Here is a 20,124-nt window from a genome sequence, read left to right on the forward strand (position 1 = left end):
CCAAGAGTCCCCCAGATGTGTCAGTCCATTCCAGAGGAACCTGTTTTCCCTGCACTGCCTTGACGTTCAAGCCGAGGATCGACTCCCACCACGTGTGCACGTGGGACAACCCTGTGGGAAAGCCTCGTGGGAAAGCCTCGTGGGAAAGACTCGAGGGAAAACCATAGATCCTTTGATCCACGCGGCGGACTGCGTGACACTGCTGCTACCGCTCTGGAGGAAAGCGCAAGTGCATGCCCGCATTCGAGACGAGGACTGCCTCCCCTGGGGAGACTCCAGAAATACCCCAAGATCCATGTCAGCACTGGAGAGGAATCCTCAGGTTCCGGCCCCGACTCCACACAAGGTCTTAGGCCCGGCATGGAAAGGAGAGGAATCCCGAGAGACCCCCGAGGAACTCGCATGGGGACTGGCCTTTCCTGAGGCCACCAGAGCGGGTCCCTGAGGTCCCCGTCGTAAGTCGAGAGCACCTGCCGCAACTCGAGAAAATGCAGGAGGTTTTGCCCTCCAGGCTAGATGAGGACCATTTCCGCTGAGGCTTCTCGAGGCTAATCACATCTAACCACTGGAAATTCCAAAGGGTCTTTCACACCCTTGCTGCAACTCCAGAAGTTCCCCGACATACCCGTCTCCACTCGAGAGGAAGCACGAGGGTCCCGCACACATCCAGGGGAGCCACGTTTCGCCTCCTAGCTCGAGATGAGGGATCCTTTCCCTGTTTCGTAGGGAAAGAATTCCCGGCGTTCCCGTCGCATCTCAAGAGGAGGCGCTCTCCACAGGAAAGGCGAGAGGAACTCCAGGGTCGTGCCTCCATTCCCAGATTCCCCCAGATGTGTCAGTCCATTCCAGAGGAACCTGTTTTCCCTGCACTGCCTTGACGTTCAAGCCGAGGATCGACTCCCACCACGTGTGCACGTGGGACAGCCCTGTGGAAAGCCTCGTGGGAAAGCCTCGTGGGAAAGACTTGAGGGAAAACCATAGATCCTTTGATCCACGCATCGGACTGCGTGACACTGCTGCTACCGCTCTGGAGGAAAGCGCAAGTGCATGCCCGCATTCGAGACGAGGACTGACTCCCCTGGGGAGACTCCAGATGTACCGCAAGATCCATGTCAGCACTGGAGAGGAATCCTCAGGTTCCGGCCCCGGCTCCACACAACGTCTTAGGCCCCGGCATCGACGGGAGAGCAATCCCGAGAGGCCCCCGAGGAACTCGCATGGGGACTGGCCTTTCCTGAGGCCACCAGAGCGGGTCCCTGAGGGCCCCGTCGTAAGTCGAGAGCACCTGCCGCAACTCGAGAAAATCCAGGAGGTTTTGCCCTCCAGGCGAAATGAGGCCCATTTCCGCTGAGGCTTCTCGAGGCTAATCACATCTAACCACTAGAACTTCCAAAGGGTCTTTCACACCCTTGCTGCAACTCAAGAAGTTCCCCGACATACCCCTCTCCACTCGAGAGGAAGCACGAGGGTCCCACACACATCCAGGGGAGCCCCGTTTCCGCCTCCTAGCTCGAGATGAGGGATCCTTTCCCTGTTTCCTAGGGAAAGAATTCCCGGCGTTCCCGTCGCATCTCAAGAGGAGGCGCTCTCCACAGGAAAGGCGAGAGGAACTCCAGCGTCGTGCCACCATTCCAAGAGTCCCCCAGATGTGTCAGTCCATTGCAGAGGAACCTGTTTTCCCTGCACTGCCATGACGTTCAAGCCGAGGATCTACTCCCACCACGGTGGCACGTGGGACAGCACTGTGGGAAAGCCTCGTGGTTAAGCCTTGAGGGAAAACCATAGATCCCTTATCCACGCGGCGGAATGCGTGAAACTGCTGCTACTTCTCTGGAGGAAAGCGCAAGTGCATGCCCGCATTCGAGACGAGGATTGACTCCCTTCGGGAGACTCCAGAAGTACCCCAAGATCAATGTCAGCACTGGAGAGGAATCCTCAGGTTCCGGTCCCGACTCCACACAAGGTGTTAGGCCCCGGCATCGACGGGAGAGCAATCCCGAGAGGCCCCCGAGGAACTCGCATGGGGACTGGCCTTTCCTGAGGCCACCAGAGCGGGTCCCTGAGGGCCTCGTCTTAAGTCGAGAGCACCTGCCGCAACTCGAGAAAATCCAGGAGGTTTTGCCCTCCAGGCGAGATGAGGCACATTTCCGCTGAGGCTTCCCGAGGCTAATCACATCTAACAACTGGAACTTCCAAAGGGTCCTTCACACCCTTGCTGCAACTCCAGAAGTTCCCCGACATACCCGTTTCCACTCGAGAAGAAGCACGAGGGTCCCGCACACATCCAGGGGAGCCCCGTTTCCGCCTCCTAGCTCGAGATGAGGGATCCTTTCCGTGTTTCTTAGGGAAAGAATTCCCGGCGTTCCCGTCGCATCTCAAGAGGAGGCGCTCTCCACAGGAAAGGCGAGAGGAACTCCAGGGTCGTGCCACCATTCCAAGAGTCCCCCAGATGTGTCAGTCCATTCCAGAGGAACCTGTTTTCCCTGCACTGCCTTGACGTTCAAGCCGAGGATCGACTCCCACCACGTGTGCACGTGGGACAGCCCTGTGGGAAAGCCTCGTGGGAAAGCCTCGTGGGAAAGACTCGAGGGAAAACCATAGATCCTTTGATCCACGCGGCGGACTGCGTGACACTGCTGCTACCGCTCTGGAGGAAAGCGCAAGTGCATGCCCGCATTCGAGACGAGGACTGACTCCCCTGGGAAGACTCCAGAAGTACCCCAAGATCCATGTCAGCACTGGAGAGGAATCCTCAGGTTCCGGCCCCGACTCCACATAAGGTCTTAGGCCCCGGCATCGACGGGAGAGGAATCCCGAGAGGCCCCCGAGGAACTCGCATGGGGACTGGCCTTTCCTGAGGCCACCAGAGCGGGTCCCTGAGGTCCCCGTCGTAAGTCGAGAGCACCTGCCGCAACTCGAGAAAATCCAGGAGGTTTTGCCCTCCAGGCGAGATGAGGCCCATTTCCGCTGAGGCTTCTCGAGGCCAATCACATCTAACCACTGGAACTTCCAAAGGGTCCTTCACACCCTTGCTGCAACTCAAGAAGTTCCCCGACATACCCGTCTCCACTCAAGAGGAAGCACGAGGGTCCCACACACATCCAGGGGAGCACCGTTTCCGCCTCCTAGCTCGAGATGAGGGATCCTTTCCCTGTTTCGTAGGGAAAGAATTCCCGGCGTTCCCGTCGCATCTCAACAGGAGGCGCTCTCCACAGGAAAGGCGAGAGGAACTCCAGGGTCGTGCCACCATTCCAAGAGTCCCCCAGATGTGTCAGTCCATTCCAGAGGAACCTGTTTTCCCTGCACTGCCTTGACGTTCAAGCCGAGGATCGACTCCCACCACGTGTGCACGTGGGACAACCCTGTGGGAAAGCCTCGTGGGAAAGCCTCGTGGGAAAGACTCGAGGGAAAACCATAGATCCTTTGATCCACGCGGCGGACTGCGTGACACTGCTGCTACCGCTCTGGAGGAAAGCGCAAGTGCATGCCCGCATTCGAGACGAGGACTGCCTCCCCTGGGGAGACTCCAGAAATACCCCAAGATCCATGTCAGCACTGGAGAGGAATCCTCAGGTTCCGGCCCCGACTCCACACAAGGTCTTAGGCCCGGCATGGAAAGGAGAGGAATCCCGAGAGACCCCCGAGGAACTCGCATGGGGACTGGCCTTTCCTGAGGCCACCAGAGCGGGTCCCTGAGGTCCCCGTCGTAAGTCGAGAGCACCTGCCGCAACTCGAGAAAATGCAGGAGGTTTTGCCCTCCAGGCTAGATGAGGACCATTTCCGCTGAGGCTTCTCGAGGCTAATCACATCTAACCACTGGAAATTCCAAAGGGTCTTTCACACCCTTGCTGCAACTCCAGAAGTTCCCCGACATACCCGTCTCCACTCGAGAGGAAGCACGAGGGTCCCGCACACATCCAGGGGAGCCACGTTTCGCCTCCTAGCTCGAGATGAGGGATCCTTTCCCTGTTTCGTAGGGAAAGAATTCCCGGCGTTCCCGTCGCATCTCAAGAGGAGGCGCTCTCCACAGGAAAGGCGAGAGGAACTCCAGGGTCGTGCCTCCATTCCCAGATTCCCCCAGATGTGTCAGTCCATTCCAGAGGAACCTGTTTTCCCTGCACTGCCTTGACGTTCAAGCCGAGGATCGACTCCCACCACGTGTGCACGTGGGACAGCCCTGTGGAAAGCCTCGTGGGAAAGCCTCGTGGGAAAGACTTGAGGGAAAACCATAGATCCTTTGATCCACGCATCGGACTGCGTGACACTGCTGCTACCGCTCTGGAGGAAAGCGCAAGTGCATGCCCGCATTCGAGACGAGGACTGACTCCCCTGGGGAGACTCCAGATGTACCGCAAGATCCATGTCAGCACTGGAAAGGAATCCTCAGGTTCCGGCCCCGGCTCCACACAACGTCTTAGGCCCCGGCATCGACGGGAGAGCAATCCCGAGAGGCCCCCGAGGAACTCGCATGGGGACTGGCCTTTCCTGAGGCCACCAGAGCGGGTCCCTGAGGGCCCCGTCGTAAGTCGAGAGCACCTGCCGCAACTCGAGAAAATCCAGGAGGTTTTGCCCTCCAGGCGAAATGAGGCCCATTTCCGCTGAGGCTTCTCGAGGCTAATCACATCTAACCACTAGAACTTCCAACGGGTCTTTCACACCCTTGCTGCAACTCAAGAAGTTCCCCGACATACCCCTCTCCACTCGAGAGGAAGCACGAGGGTCCCACACACATCCAGGGGAGCCCCGTTTCCGCCTCCTAGCTCGAGATGAGGGATCCTTTCCCTGTTTCCTAGGGAAAGAATTCCCGGCGTTCCCGTCGCATCTCAAGAGGAGGCGCTCTCCACAGGAAAGGCGAGAGGAACTCCAGCGTCGTGCCACCATTCCAAGAGTCCCCCAGATGTGTCAGTCCATTGCAGAGGAACCTGTTTTCCCTGCACTGCCATGACGTTCAAGCCGAGGATCTACTCCCACCACGGTGGCACGTGGGACAGCACTGTGGGAAAGCCTCGTGGTTAAGCCTTGAGGGAAAACCATAGATCCCTTATCCACGCGGCGGAATGCGTGAAACTGCTGCTACTTCTCTGGAGGAAAGCGCAAGTGCATGCCCGCATTCGAGACGAGGATTGACTCCCTTCGGGAGACTCCAGAAGTACCCCAAGATCAATGTCAGCACTGGAGAGGAATCCTCAGGTTCCGGTCCCGACTCCACACAAGGTGTTAGGCCCCGGCATCGACGGGAGAGCAATCCCGAGAGGCCCCCGAGGAACTCGCATGGGGACTGGCCTTTCCTGAGGCCACCAGAGCAGGTCCCTGAGGGCCTCGTCTTAAGTCGAGAGCACCTGCCGCAACTCGAGAAAATCCAGGAGGTTTTGCCCTCCAGGCGAGATGAGGCACATTTCCGCTGAGGCTTCCCGAGGCTAATCACATCTAACAACTGGAACTTCCAAAGGGTCCTTCACACCCTTGCTGCAACTCCAGAAGTTCCCCGACATACCCGTTTCCACTCGAGAAGAAGCACGAGGGTCCCGCACACATCCAGGGGAGCCCCGTTTCCGCCTCCTAGCTCGAGATGAGGGATCCTTTCCGTGTTTCTTAGGGAAAGAATTCCCGGCGTTCCCGTCGCATCTCAAGAGGAGGCGCTCTCCACAGGAAAGGCGAGAGGAACTCCAGGGTCGTGCCACCATTCCAAGAGTCCCCCAGATGTGTCAGTCCATTCCAGAGGAACCTGTTTTCCCTGCACTGCCTTGACGTTCAAGCCGAGGATCGACTCCCACCACGTGTGCACGTGGGACAGCCCTGTGGGAAAGCCTCGTGGGAAAGCCTCGTGGGAAAGACTCGAGGGAAAACCATAGATCCTTTGATCCACGCGGCGGACTGCGTGACACTGCTGCTACCGCTCTGGAGGAAAGCGCAAGTGCATGCCCGCATTCGAGACGAGGACTGACTCCCCTGGGAAGACTCCAGAAGTACCCCAAGATCCATGTCAGCACTGGAGAGGAATCCTCAGGTTCCGGCCCCGACTCCACATAAGGTCTTAGGCCCCGGCATCGACGGGAGAGGAATCCCGAGAGGCCCCCGAGGAACTCGCATGGGGACTGGCCTTTCCTGAGGCCACCAGAGCGGGTCCCTGAGGTCCCCGTCGTAAGTCGAGAGCACCTGCCGCAACTCGAGAAAATCCAGGAGGTTTTGCCCTCCAGGCGAGATGAGGCCCATTTCCGCTGAGGCTTCTCGAGGCCAATCACATCTAACCACTGGAACTTCCAAAGGGTCCTTCACACCATTGCTGCAACTCAAGAAGTTCCCCGACATACCCGTCTCCACTCGAGAGGAAGCACGTGCGGTCCCGCACACATCCAGGGGAGCCCCGTTTCCGCCTCCTAGCTCGAGAACAGGGATCCTTTCCCTGTTTCGTAGGGAAAGAATTCCCGGCGTTCCCGTCGCATCTCAAGAGGAGGCGCTCTCCACAGGAAAGGCGAGAGGAACTCCAGGGTCGTGACACCATTCCAAGAGTCCCCCAGATGTGTCAGTCCATTCCAGAGGAACCTGTTTTCCCTGCACTGCCTTGACGTTCAAGCCGAGGATCGACACCCACCACGTGTGCACGTGGGACAGCCCTGTGGGAAAGCCTCGTGGGAAAGCCTCGTGGGAAAGACTCGAGGGAAATCCATAGATCCTTTGATCCACGCGGCGGACTGCGTGACACTGCTGCTACCGCTGTGGAGGAAAGCGCAAGTGCATGCCCGCATTCGAGACGAGGACTGACTCCCCTGGGGAGACTCCAGAAGTACCCCAAGATCCATGTCAGCACTGGAGAGGAATCCTCAGGTTCCGGCCCCGACTCCACACAAGGTCTTAGGCCCCGGCATCGACGGGAGAGCAATCCCGAGAGGCCCCCGAGGAACTCGCATGGGGACTGGCCTTTCCTGAGGCCACCAGAGCGGGTCCCTGAGGTCCCCGTCGTAAGTCGAGAGCACCTGCCGCAACTCGAGAAAATCCAGGAGGTTTTGCCCTCCAGGCGAGATGAGGCCCATTTCCGCTGAGGCTTCTCGAGGCCAATCACATCTAACCACTGGAACTTCCAAAGGGTCCTTCACACCCTTGCTGCAACTCAAGAAGTTCCCCGACATACCCGTCTCCACTCGAGAGGAAGCTCGTGGTGTCCCGCACACATCCAGGGGAGCCCCGTTTCCGCCTCCCAGCTCGAGATGAGGGATCCTTTCCCTGTTTCGTAGGGAAAGAATTCCCGGCGTTCCCGTCGCATCTCAAGAGGAGGCGCTCTCCACAGGAAAGGCGAGAGGAACTCCAGGGTCGTGCCACCATTCCAAGAGTCCCCCAGATGTGTCAGTCCATTCCAGAGGAACCTGTTTTCCCTGCACTGCCTTGACGTTCAAGCCGAGGATCGACTCCCACCACGTGTGCACGGGGGACAGCCCTGTGGGAAAGCCTCGTGGGAAAGACTCGAGGGAAAACCATAGATCCATTGATCCACGCGGCGGACTGCGTGACAATGCTGCTACCGCTTTGGAGGAAAGCGCAAGTGCATGCCCCCATTCGAGACGAGGACTGACTCCCCTGGGGAGACTCCAGAAGTACCCCAAGATCCATGTCAGCACTGGAGAGGAATCCTCAGGTTCCGGCCCCGACTCCACACAAGGTCTTAGGCCACGGCATCGACGGGAGAGGAATCCCGAGAGGCCCCCGAGGAAATCGCATGGGGACTGGCCTTTCCTGAGGCCACCAGAGCGGGTCCCTGAGGTCCCCGTCGTAAGTCGAGAGCACCTGCCGCAACTCGAGAAAATCCAGGAGGTTTTGCCCTCCAGGCGAGATGAGGCCCATTTCCGCTTAGGCTTCTCGAGGCCAAACACATCTAACCACTGGAACTTCCAAAGGGTCATTCACACCATTGCTGCAACTCAAGACGTTCCCCGACATACCCGTCTCCACTCGAGAGGAAGCACGTGGGGTCCCGCACACATCCAGGGGAGCCCCGTTTCCGCCTCCTAGCTCGAGATGAGGGATCCTTTCCCTGTTTCGTAGGGAAAGAATTCCCGGCGTTCCCGTCGCATCTCAAGGGGAGGCGCTCTCCACAGGAAAGGCGAGAGGAACTCCAGGGTCATGCCACCATTCCAAGAGTCCCCCAGATGTGTCAGTCCATTCCAGAGGAACCTGTTTTCCCTGCACTGCCTTGACGTTCAAGCCGAGGATCGACTCCCACCACGTGTGCACGTGGGACAGCCCTGTGGAAAGCCTCGTGGGAAAGCCTCGTGGGAAAGACTCGAGGGAAAACCATAGATCCTTTGATCCAGGCGGCGGACTGCGTGACACTACTGCTACCGCTCTGGAGGAAAGCGCAAGTGCATGCCCGCATTCGAGACGAGGACTGACTCCCCTGGGGAGACTCCAGAAGTTCCCCAAGATCCATGTCAGCACTGGAGAGGAATCCTCAGGTTCCGGCCCCGACTCCACACAAGGTCTTAGGCCCCGGCATCGACGGGAGAGGAATCCCGAGAGGCCCCCGAGGAACTCGCATGGGGACTGGCCTTTCCTGAGGCCACCAGAGCGGGTCCCTGAGGTCCCCGTCGTAAGTCGAGAGCACCTGCCGCAACTCGAGAAAATCCAGGAGGTTTTGCCCTCCAGGCGAGATGAGGCCCATTTCCGCTGAGGCTTCTCGAGGCCAATCACATCTAACCACTGGAACTTCCAAAGGGTCCTTCACACCCTTGCTGCAACTCAAGAAGTTCCCCGACATACCCGTCTGCACTCGAGAGGAAGCACGTGGTGTCCCGCACACATCCAGGGGAGCCCCGTTTCCGCCTCCTAGCTCGAGATGAGGGATCCTTTCCCTGTTTCGTAGGGAAAGAATTCCCGGCGTTCCCGTCGCATCTCAAGAGGAGGCGCTCTCCACAGGAAAGGCGAGAGGAACTCCAGGGTCGTGCCACCATTCCAAGAGTCCCCCAGATGTGTCAGTCCATTCCAGAGGAACCTGTTTTCCCTGCACTGCCTTGACGTTCAAGCCGAGGATCGACTCCCACCACGTGTGCACGTGGGACAGCCCTGTGGGAAAGCCTCGTGGGAAAGCCTCGTGGGAAAGACTCGAGGGAAAACCATAGATCCTTTGATCCACGCGGCGGACTGCGTGACACTGCTGCTACCTCTCTGGAGGAAAGCGCAAGTGCATGCCCGCATTCGAGACGAGGACTGACTCCCCTGGGGAGACTCCAGAAGTACCCCAAGATCCATGTCAGCACTGGAGAGGAATCCTCAGGTTCCGGCCCCGACTCCACACAAGGTCTTAGGCCACGGCATCGACGGGAGAGGAATCCCGAGAGGCCCCCGAGGAACTCGCATGGGGACTGGCCTTTCCTGAGGCTACCAGAGTGGGTCCCTGAAGTCCCCGTAGTAAGTCGAGAGCACCTGCCGCAACTCGAGAAAATCCAGGAGGTTTTGCCCTCCAGGCGAGATGAGGCCCATTTCCGCTGAGGCTTCTCGAGGCCAATCACATCTAACCACTGGAACTTCCAAAGGGTCCTTCACACCGTTGCTGCAACTCAAGAAGTTCCCCGACATACTCGTCTCCACTCGAGAGGAAGCACGTGGGGTCCCGCACACATCCAGGGGAGCCCCGTTTCCGCCTCCTAGCTCGAGATGAGGGATCCTTTCCCTGTTTCGTATTGAAAGAAATCCCGGCGTTCCCGTCGCATCTCAAGAGGAGGCGCTCTCCACAGGAAAGGCGATTGGAACTCCAGGGTCATGCCACCATTCCAAGAGTCCCCCAGATGTGTCAGTCCATTCCAGAGGAACCTGTTTTCCCTGCACTGCCTTGACATTCAAGCCGAGGATCGACTCCCACCACGTGTGCACGTGGGACAGCCCTGTGGGAAAGCCTCGTGGGAAAGCCTCGTGGGAAAGACTCGAGGGAAAACCATAGATCCTTTGATCCACGCGGCGGACTGCGTGACACTGCTGACACCGCTCTGGAGGAAAGCGCAAGTGCATGCCCGCATTCGAGACGAGGACTGACTCCCCTGGGGAGACTCCAGAAGTACCCCAAGATCCATGTCAGCACTGGAGAGGAATCCTCAGGTTCCGGCCCCGACTCCACACAAGGTCTTAGGCTGCAGCATCGACGGGAGAGGAATCCCGAGACGCCCCCGAGGAACTCGCATGGGGACTGGCCTTTCCTGAGGCCACCAGAGCGGGTCCCTGAGGTCCCCGTCGTAAGTCGAGAGCACTTGCCGCAACTCGAGAAAATCCAGGAGGTTTTGCCCTTCAGGCGAGATGAGGCCCATTTCCGCTGAGGCTTCTCGAGGCCAATCACATCTAACCACTGGAACTTCCAAAGGGTCCTTCACACCATTGCTGCAACTCAAGAAGTTCCCGGACATACCCGTCTCCACTAGAGAGGAAGCACGTGGGGTCCCGCACACATCCAGGGGAGCCCCGTTTCCGCCTCCTACCTCGAGATGAGGGATCCTTTCCCTGTTTCGTAGGGAAAGAATTCCCGGCGTTCCCGTCGCTTCTCAAGAGGAGGCGCTCTCCACAGGAAAGGCGAGAGGAACTCCAGCGTCGTGCCACCATTCCAAGCGTCCCCCAGATGTGTCAGTCCATTCCAGAGGAACCTGTTTTCCCTGCACTGCCTTGACGTTCAAGCCGAGGATCGACCCCCACCCCGTGTGCACGTGGGACAGCGCTGTGGGAAAGCCTCATGGGAAAGCCTCGTGGGAAAGACTCGAGGGAAAACCATAGATCCTTTGATCCACGCGGCGGACTGCGTGACACTACTGCTACCGCTCTGGAGGAAAGCGCAAGTGCATGCCCGCATTCGAGACGAGGACTGACTCCCCTGGGGAGTCTCCAGAAGTACCCCAAGATCCATGTCAGCACTGGAGAGGAATCCTCAGGTTCCGGCCCCGACTCCACACAAGGTCTTAGGCCCCGGCATCGACGGGAGAGGAATCCCGAGAGGCCCCCGAGGAACTCGCATGGGGACTGGCCTTTCCTGAGGCCACCAGAGCGGGTCCCTGAGGTCCCCGTCGTAAGTCGAGAGCACCTGCCGCCACTCGAGAAAATCCAGGAGGTTTTGCCCTCCAGGCGAGATGAGGCCCATTTCCGCTGAGGCTTCTCGAGGCCAATCACATCTAACCACTGGAACTTCCAAAGGGTCCTTCACACCCTTGCTGCAACCCAAGAAGTTCCCCGACATACCCGTCTCCGCTCGAGAGGAAGCACGTGGGGTCCCGCACACATCCAGGGGAGCCCCGTTTCCGCCTCCTAGCTCGAGATGAGGGATCCTTTCCCTGTTTCGTAGGGAAAGAATTCCCGGCGTTCCCGTCGCACCTCAAGAGGAGGCGCTCTCCACAGGAAAGGCGAGAGGAACTCCAGGGTCGTGCCACCATTCCAAGAGTCCCCCAGATGTGTCAGTCCATTCCAGAGGAACCTGTTTTCCCTGCACTGCCTTGACGTTCAAGCCGAGGATCGACTCCCACCACGTGTGCACGTGGGACAGCCCTGTGGGAAAGCCTCGTGGGAAAGCCTCGTGGGAAAGACTCGAGGGAAAACCATAGATCCTTTGATCCACGCGGCGGACTGTGTGACACTGCTGCTACCGCTCTGGAGGAAAGCGCAAGTGCATGCCCGCATTCGAGACGAGGACTGACTCCCCTGGGGAGACTCCAGAAGTACCCCAAGATCCATGTCAGCACTGGAGAGGAATCCTCAGGTTCCGGCCCCGACTCCACACAAGGTCTTAGGCCTCGGCATCGACGGGAGAGGAATCCCGAGAGGCCCCCGAGGAACTCGCATGGGGACTGGCCTTTCCTGAGGCCACCAGAGCGGGTCCCTGAGGTCCCCGTCGTAAGTCGAGAGCACCTGCCGCAACTCGAGAAAATCCAGGAGGTTTTGCCCTCCAAGCGAGATGAGGCCCATTTCCGCTGAGGCTTCTCGAGGCCAATCATATCTAACCACTGGAACTTCCAAAGGGTCCTTCACACCCTTACTGCAACCCAAGAAGTTCCCCGACATACCCGTCTCCACTCGAGAGGAAGCACGTGGGGTCCCGCACACATCCAGGGGAGCCCCGTTTCCGCCTCCTAGCTCGAGATGAGGGATCCTTTCCCTGTTTCGTAGGGAAAGAATTCCCGGCGTTCCCGTCGCACCTCAAGAGGAGGCGCTCTCCACAGGAAAGGCGAGAGGAACTCCAGGGTCGTGCCACCATTCCAAGAGTCCCCCAGATGCGTCAGTCCATTCCAGAGGAACCTGTTTTCCCTGCACTGCCTTGACGTTCAAGCCGAGGATCGACTCCCACCACGTGTGCACGTGGGACAGCCCTGTGGGAAAGCCTCGTGGGAAAGCCTCGTAGGAAAGACTCGAGGGAAAACCATAGATCCTTTGATCCACGCGGCGGACTGCGTGACACTGCTGCTACCGCTCTGGAGGAACGCGCAAGTGCATGCCCGCATTCGAGACGAGGACTGACTCCCCTGGGGAGACTCCAGAAGTACCCCAAGATCCATGTCAGCACTGGAGAAGAATCCTCAGGTTCCGGCCCCGACTCCACACAAGGTCTTAGGCCCCGGCATCGACGGGAGAGGAATCCCGAGAGGCCCCCGAGGAACTCGCATGGGGAATGGCCTTTCCTGAGGCCACCAGAGCGGTTCCCTGAGGTCCCCGTCGTAAGTTGAGAGCACCTGCCGCAACTCGAGAAAATCCAGGAGGTTTTGCCCTCCAGGCGAGATGAGGCCCATTTCCGCTGAGGCTTCTCGAGGCCAATCACATCTAACCACTGAAACTTCCAAAGGGTCCTTCACACCCTTGCTGCAACTCAAGAAGTTCCCCGACATACCCGTCTCCACTCGAGAGGAAGCACGTGGGGTCCCGCACACATCCAGGGGAGCCCCGTTTCCGCCTCCTAGCTCGAGATGAGGTATCCTTTCCCTGTTTCGTAGGGAAAGAATTCCCGGCGTTCCCGTCGCATCTCAAGAGGAGGCGCTCTCCACAGGAAAGGCGAGAGGAACTCCAGGGTCGTGCCACCATTCCAAGAGTCCCCCAGATGTGTCAGTCCATTCCAGAGGAACCTGTTTTCCCTGCACTGCCTTGACGTTCAAGCCGAGGATCGACTCCCACCACGTGTGCACGTGGGACAGCCCTGTGGGAAAGCCTCGTGGGAACGCCTCGTGGGAAAGACTCGAGGGAAAACCATAGATCCTTTGATCCACGCGGCGGATTGCGTGACACTGCTGCTACCGCTCTGGAGGAAAGCGCAATGCATGCCCGCATTCGAGACGAGGACTGACTCCCCTGGGGAGACTCCAGAAGTACCCCAAGATCCATGTCAGCACTGGAGAGGAATCCTCAGGTTCCGGCCCCGACTCCACACAAGGTCTTAGGCCCCGGCATCGACGGGAGAGGAATCCCGAGAGGCCCCCGAGGAACTCGCATGGGGACTGGCCTTTCCTGAGGCCACCAGCGCGGTTCCCTGAGGTCCCCGTCGTAAGTCGAGAGCACCTGCCGCAACTCGAGAAAATCCAGGAGGTTTTGCCCTCCAGGCGAGATGAGGCCCATTTCCGCTGAGGCTTCTCGAGGCCAATCACATCTAACCACTGGAACTTCCAAAGGGTCCTTCACACCCTTGCTGCAACTCAAGAAGGTCCCCGACATACCCGTCTCCACTCGAGAGGAAGCACGTGGTGTCCCACACACATCCAGGGGAACCCCGTTTCCGCCTCTTAGCTCGAGATGAGGGATCCTTTCCCTGTTTCGTAGGGAAAGAATTCCCGGCGTTCCCGTCGCATCTCAAGAGGAGGCGCTCTCCACAGGAAAGGCGAGAGGAACTCCAGGGTCGTGCCATCATTCCAAGAGTCCCCCAGATGTGTCAGTCCATTCCAGAGGAACCTGTTTTCCCTGCACTGCCTTGACGTTCAAGCCGAGGATCGACTCCCACCACGTGTGCACGTGGGACAGCCCTGTGGGAAAGCCTCGTGGGAAAGCCTCGTGGGAAAGACTCGAGGGAAAACCATAGATCCTTTGATCCACGCGGCGGACTGCGTGACACTGCTGCTACCGCTCTGGAGGAAAGCGCAAGTGCATGCCCGCATTCGAGACGAGGACTGACTCCCCTGGGGAGACTCGAGAATTACCCCAAGATCCATGTCAGCACTGGAGAGGATTCCTCAGGTTCCGGCCCCGACTTCACACAAGGTCTTAGGCCCCGGCATCGACGGGAGAGGAATCCCGAGACGCCCCCGAGGAACTCGCATGGGGACTGGCCTTTCCTGAGGCCACCAGAGCGGGTCCCTGAGGTCCCCGTCGTAAGTCGAGAGCACCTGCCGCAACTCGAGAAAATCCAGGAGGTTTTGCCCTCCAGGCGAGATGAGGCCCATACCGCTGAGGCTTCTCGAGGCCAATCACATCTAACCACTGGAACTTCCAAAGGGTCCTTCACACCATTGCTGCAACTCAAGAAGTTCCCCGACATACCCGTCTGCACTCGAGAGGAAGCACGTGGTGTCCCGCACACATCCAGGGGAGCCCCGTTTCCGCCTCCTAGCTCGAGATGAGGGATCCTTTCCCTGTTTCGTAGGGAAAGAATTCCCGGCGTTCCCGTCGCATCTCAAGAGGAGGCGCTATCCACAGGAAAGGCGAGAGGAACTCCAGGGTCGTGCCACCATTCCAAGAGTCCCCCAGATGTGTCAGTCCATTCCAGAGGAACCTGTTTTCCCTGCACTGCCTTGACGTTCAAGCCGAGGATCGACTCCCACCACGTGTGCACGTGGGACAGCCCTGTGGGAAAGCCTCGTGGGAAAGCCTCGTGGGAAAGACTCGAGGGAAAACCATAGATCCTTTGATCCACGCGGCGGACTGCGTGACACTGCTGCTACCGCTCTGGAGGAAAGCGCAAGTGCATGCCCGCATTCGAGAGGAGGACTGACTCCCCTGGGGAGACTCCAGAAGTACCCCAAGATCCATGTCAGCACTGCAGAGGAATCCTCAGGTTCCGGCCCCGACTCCACACAAGGTCTTAGGCCCCGGCATCGACGGGAGAGGAATCCCGAGAGGCCCCCGAGGAACTCGCATGGGGACTGGCCTTTCCTGAGGCCACCAGAGCGGGTCCCTGAGGTCCCCGTCGTAAGTCGAGAGCACCTGCCACAACTCGAGAAAATCCAGGAGGTTTTGCCCTCCAGGCGAGATGAGGCCCATTTCCGCTGAGGCTTCTCGAGGCCAATCACATCTAACCACTGGAACTTCCAAAGGGTCCTTCACACCCTTGCTGCAACTCAAGAAGTTCCCCGACATACCCGTCTCCAGTCGAGAGGAAGCACGTGGGGTCCCGCACACATCCAGGGGAGCCCCGTTTCCGCCTCCTAGCTCGAGATGAGGGATCCTTTCCCTGTTTCGTAGGGAAAGAATTCCCGGCGTTCCCGTCGCATCTCAAGAGGAGGCGCTCTCCACAGGAAAGGCGAGAGGAACTCCAGGGTCGTGCCACCATTCCAAGAGTCCCCCAGATGTGTCAGTCCATTCCAGAGGAACCTGTTTTCCCTGCACTACCTTGACGTTCAAGCCGAGGATCGAGTCCCACCACGTGTGCACGTGGGACAGCCCTGTGGGAAAGCCTCGTGGGAAAGACTCGAGGGAAAACCATAGATCCTTTGATCCACGCGGCGGACTGCGTGACACTGCTGCTACCGCTCTGGAGGAAAGCGCAAGTGCATGCCCGCATTCGAGACGAGGACTGACTCCCCTGGGGAGACTCCAGAAGTACCCCAAGATCCATGTCAGCACTGGAGAGGAATCCTCAGGTTCCGGCCCCGACTCCACACAAGGTCTTAGGCCACGGCATCGACGGGAGAGGAATCCCGAGAGGCCCCCGAGGAATTCGCATGGGGACTGGCCTTTCCTGAGACCACCAGAGTGGGTCCCTGAGGTCCCCGTCGTAAGTCGAGAGCACCTGCCGCAACTCGAGAAAATCCAGGAGGTTTTGCCCTCCAGGCGAGATGAGGCCCATTTCCGCTGAGGCTTCTCGAGGCCAATCACATCTAACCACTGGAACTTCCAAAGGGTCCTTCACACCATTGCTGCAACTCAATAAGTTCCCCGACATACTCGTCTCCACTCGAGAGGAAGCACGTGGGGTCCCGCACACATCCAGGGGAGCCCCGTTTCCGCCTCCTAGCTCGAGATGAGGGATCCTTTCCCTGTTTCGTAGGGAAAGAATTCCCGGCGTTCCCGTCGCATCTCAAGAGGAGGCGCTCTCCACAGGAAAGGCGAGAGGAACACCAGGGTCATGCCACCATTCCAAGAGTCCCCCAGATGTGTCAGTCCATTCCAGAGGAACCTGTTTTCCCTGCACTGACTTTACGTTCAAGCCGAGGATCGACTCCCACCACGTGTGCACGTGGGACAGCCCTGTGGGAAAGCCTCGTGGGAAAGCCTCGTGGGAAAGACTCGAGGGAAAACCATAGATCCTTTGATCCACGCGGCGGACTGCGTGACACTGCTGCTACCGCTCTGGAGGAAAGCGCAAGTGCATGCCCGCATTCGAGACGAGGACTGACTCCTCTGGGGAGACTCCAGAAGTACCCCAAGATCCATGTCAGCACTGGAGAGGAATCCTCAGGTTCCGGCCCCGACTCCACACAAGGTCTTAGGCCCCGGCATCGACGGGAGAGGAATCCCGAGAGGCCCACGAGGAACTCGCATGGGGACTGGCCTTTCCTGAGGCCACCATAGCGGGTCCCTGACGTCCCCGTCGTAAGTCGAGAGCACCTGCCGCAACTCGAGAAAATCCAGGAGGTTTTGCCCTCCAGGCGAGATGAGGCCCATTTCCGCTGAGGCTTCTCGAGGCTAATCACGTCTAACCACTGGAACTTCCAAAGGGTCCTTCACACCCTTGCTGCAACTCAAGAAGTTCCCCGACATACCCGTCTCCACTCAAGAGGAAGCTCGTGGTGTCCTGCACACATCCAGGGGAGCCCCGTTTCCGCCTCCTAGCTCGAGATGAGGGATCCTTTCCCTGTTTCGTAGGGAAAGAATTCCCGGCGTTCCCGTCGCATCTCAAGAGGAGGCGCTCTCCACAGGAAAGGCGAGAGGAACTCCAGGGTCGTGCCACCATTCCAAGAGTCCACCAGATGTGTCAGTCCATTCCAGAGGAACCTGTTTTCCCTGCACTGCCTTGACGTTCAAGCCGAGGATCGACTCCCATCACGTGTGCACGTGGGACAGCCCTGTGGGAAAGCCTCGTGGGAAAGCCTCGTGGGAAAGACTCGAGGGAAAACCATAGATCCTTTGATCCACGCGGCGGACTGCGTGACACTGCTGCTACCGCTCTGGAGGAAAGCGCAAGTGCATGCCCGCATTCGAGACGAGGACTGACTCCCCTGGGGAGACTCCAGAAGTACCCCAAGATCCATGTCAGCACTGGAGAGGAATCCTCAGGTTCCGGCCCCGACTCCACACAAGGTCTTAGGCCCCGGCATCGACGGGAGAGGAATCCCGAGAGGCCCCCGAGGAACTCGCATGGGGACTGGCCTTTCCTGAGGCCACCAGAGCGGTTCCCTGAGGTCCCCGTCGTAAGTCGAGAGCACCTGCCGCAACTCGAGAAAATCCAGGAGGTTTTGCCCTCCAGGCGAGATGAGGCCCATTTCCGCTGAGGCTTCTCGAGGCCAATCACATCTAACCACTGGAACTTCCAAAGGGTCCTTCACACCCTTGCTGCAACTCAAGAAGTTCCCCGACATACCCGTCTGCACTCGAGAGGAAGCACGTGGTGTCCCGCACACATCCAGGGGAGCCCCGTTTCCGCCTCCTAGCTCGAGATGAGGGATCCTTTCCCTGTTTCGTAGGGAAAGAATTCCCGGCGTTCCCGTCGCATCTCAAGAGGAGGCGCTCTCCAAGGAAAGGCGAGAGGAACTCCAGGGTCGTGCCATCATTCCAAGAGTCCCCCAGATGTGTCAGTCCATTCCAGAGGAACCTGTTTTCCCTGCACTGCCTTGACGTTCAAGCCGAGGATCGACTCCCATCACGTGTGCACGTGGGACAGCCCTGTGGGAAAGCCTCGTGGGAAAGCCTCGTGGGAAAGACTCGAGGGAAAACCATAGATCCTTTGATCCACGCGGCGGACTGCGTGACACTGCTGCTACCGCTCTGGAGGAAAGCGCAAGTGCATGCCCGCATTCGAGACGAGGACTGACTCCCCTGGGGAGACTCCAGAAGTACCCCAAGATCCATGTCAGCACTGGAGAGGAATCCTCAGGTTCCGGCCCCGACTCCACACAAGGTCTTAGGCCCCGGCATCGACGGGAGAGGAATCCCGAGAGGGCCCCGAGGAACTCGCATGGGGACTGGCCTTTCCTGAGGCCAACAGAGCGGTTCCCTGAGGTCCCCGTCGTAAGTCGAGAGCACCTGCCGCAACTCGAGAAAATCCAGGAGGTTTTGCCCTCCAGGCGAGATGAGGCCCATTTCCGCTGAGGCTTCTCGAGGCCAATCACATCTAACCACTGGAACTTCCAAAGGGTCATTCACACCTTTGCTGCAACTCAATAAGGTCCCCGACATACCCGTCTCCACTCGAGAGGAAGCACGTGGGGTCCCGCACACATCCAGGGGAGCCCCGTTTCCGCCTCCTAGCTCGAGATGAGGGATCCTTTCCCTGTTTCGTAGGGAAAGAATTCCCGGCGTTCCCGTCGCATCTCAAGAGGAGGCGCTCTCCACAGGAAAGGCGAGAGGAACTCCAGGGTCGTGCCATCATTCCAAGAGTCCCCCAGATGTGTCAGTCCATTCCAGAGGAACCTGTTTTCCCTGCACTGCCTTGACGTTCAAGCCGAGGATCGACTCCCATCACGTGTGCACGTGGGACAGCCCTGTGGGAAAGCCTCGTGGGAAAGCCTCGTGGGAAAGACTCGAGGGAAAACCATAGATCCTTTGATCCACGCGGCGGACTGCGTGACACTGCTGCTACCGCTCTGGAGGAAAGCGCAAGTGCATGCCCGCATTCGAGACGAGGACTGACTCCCCTGGGGAGACTCCAGAAGTACCCCAAGATCCATGTCAGCACTGGAGAGGAATCCTCAGGTTCCGGCCCCGACTCCACACAAGGTCTTAGGCCCCGGCATCGACGGGAGAGGAATCCCGAGAGGGCCCCGAGGAACTCGCATGGGGACTGGCCTTTCCTGAGGCCAACAGAGCGGTTCCCTGAGGTCCCCGTCGTAAGTCGAGAGCACCTGCCGCAACTCGAGAAAATCCAGGAGGTTTTGCCCTCCAGGCGAGATGAGGCCCATTTCCGCTGAGGCTTCTCGAGGCCAATCACATCTAACCACTGGAACTTCCAAAGGGTCATTCACACCTTTGCTGCAACTCAATAAGGTCCCCGACATACCCGTCTCCACTCGAGAGGAAGCACGTGGGGTCCCGCACACATCCAGGGGAGCCCCGTTTCCGCCTCCTAGCTCGAGATGAGGGATCCTTTCCCTGTTTCGTAGGGAAAGAATTCCCGGCGTTCCCGTCGCATCTCAAGAGGAGGCGCTCTCCACAGGAAAGGCGAGAGGAACTCCAGGGTCGTGCCATCATTCCAACAGTCCCCCAGATGTGTCAGTCCATTCCCGAGGAACCTGTTTTCCCTGCACTGCCTTGACGTTCAAGCCGAGGATCGACTCCCACCACGTGTGCACGTGGGACAGCCCTGTGGGAAAGCCTCGTGGGAAAGCCTCGTGGGAAAGACTCGAGGGAAAACCATAGATCCTTTGATCCACGCGGCGGACTGCGTGACACTGCTGCTACTGCTCTGGAGGAAAGTGCAAGTGCATGCCGGCATTCGAGACGAGGACTGACTCCCCTGGGGAGATTCCAGAAGTACCCCAAGATCCATGTTAGCACTGGAGAGGAATCCTCAGGTTCCGGCCCCGACTCCACACAAGGTCTTAGGCCCCGGCATCGACGGGAGAGTAATCCCGAGAGGCCCCGAGGAACTCGCATGGGGACTGGCCTTTCCTGAGGCCACCAGAGCGGGTCCCTGAGGTCCCCGTCGTAAGTCGAGAGCACCTGCCGCAACTCGAGAAAATCCAGGAGGTTTTGCCCTCCAGGCGAGATGAGGCCCATTTCCGCTGAAGCTTCTCGAGGCCAATCACATCTAAC

The sequence above is a fragment of the Ovis canadensis genome, chromosome 4 (assembly GCF_042477335.2).
Source record: "Ovis canadensis isolate MfBH-ARS-UI-01 breed Bighorn chromosome 4, ARS-UI_OviCan_v2, whole genome shotgun sequence".
Classification (NCBI taxonomy): Eukaryota; Metazoa; Chordata; class Mammalia; order Artiodactyla; family Bovidae; genus Ovis; species Ovis canadensis.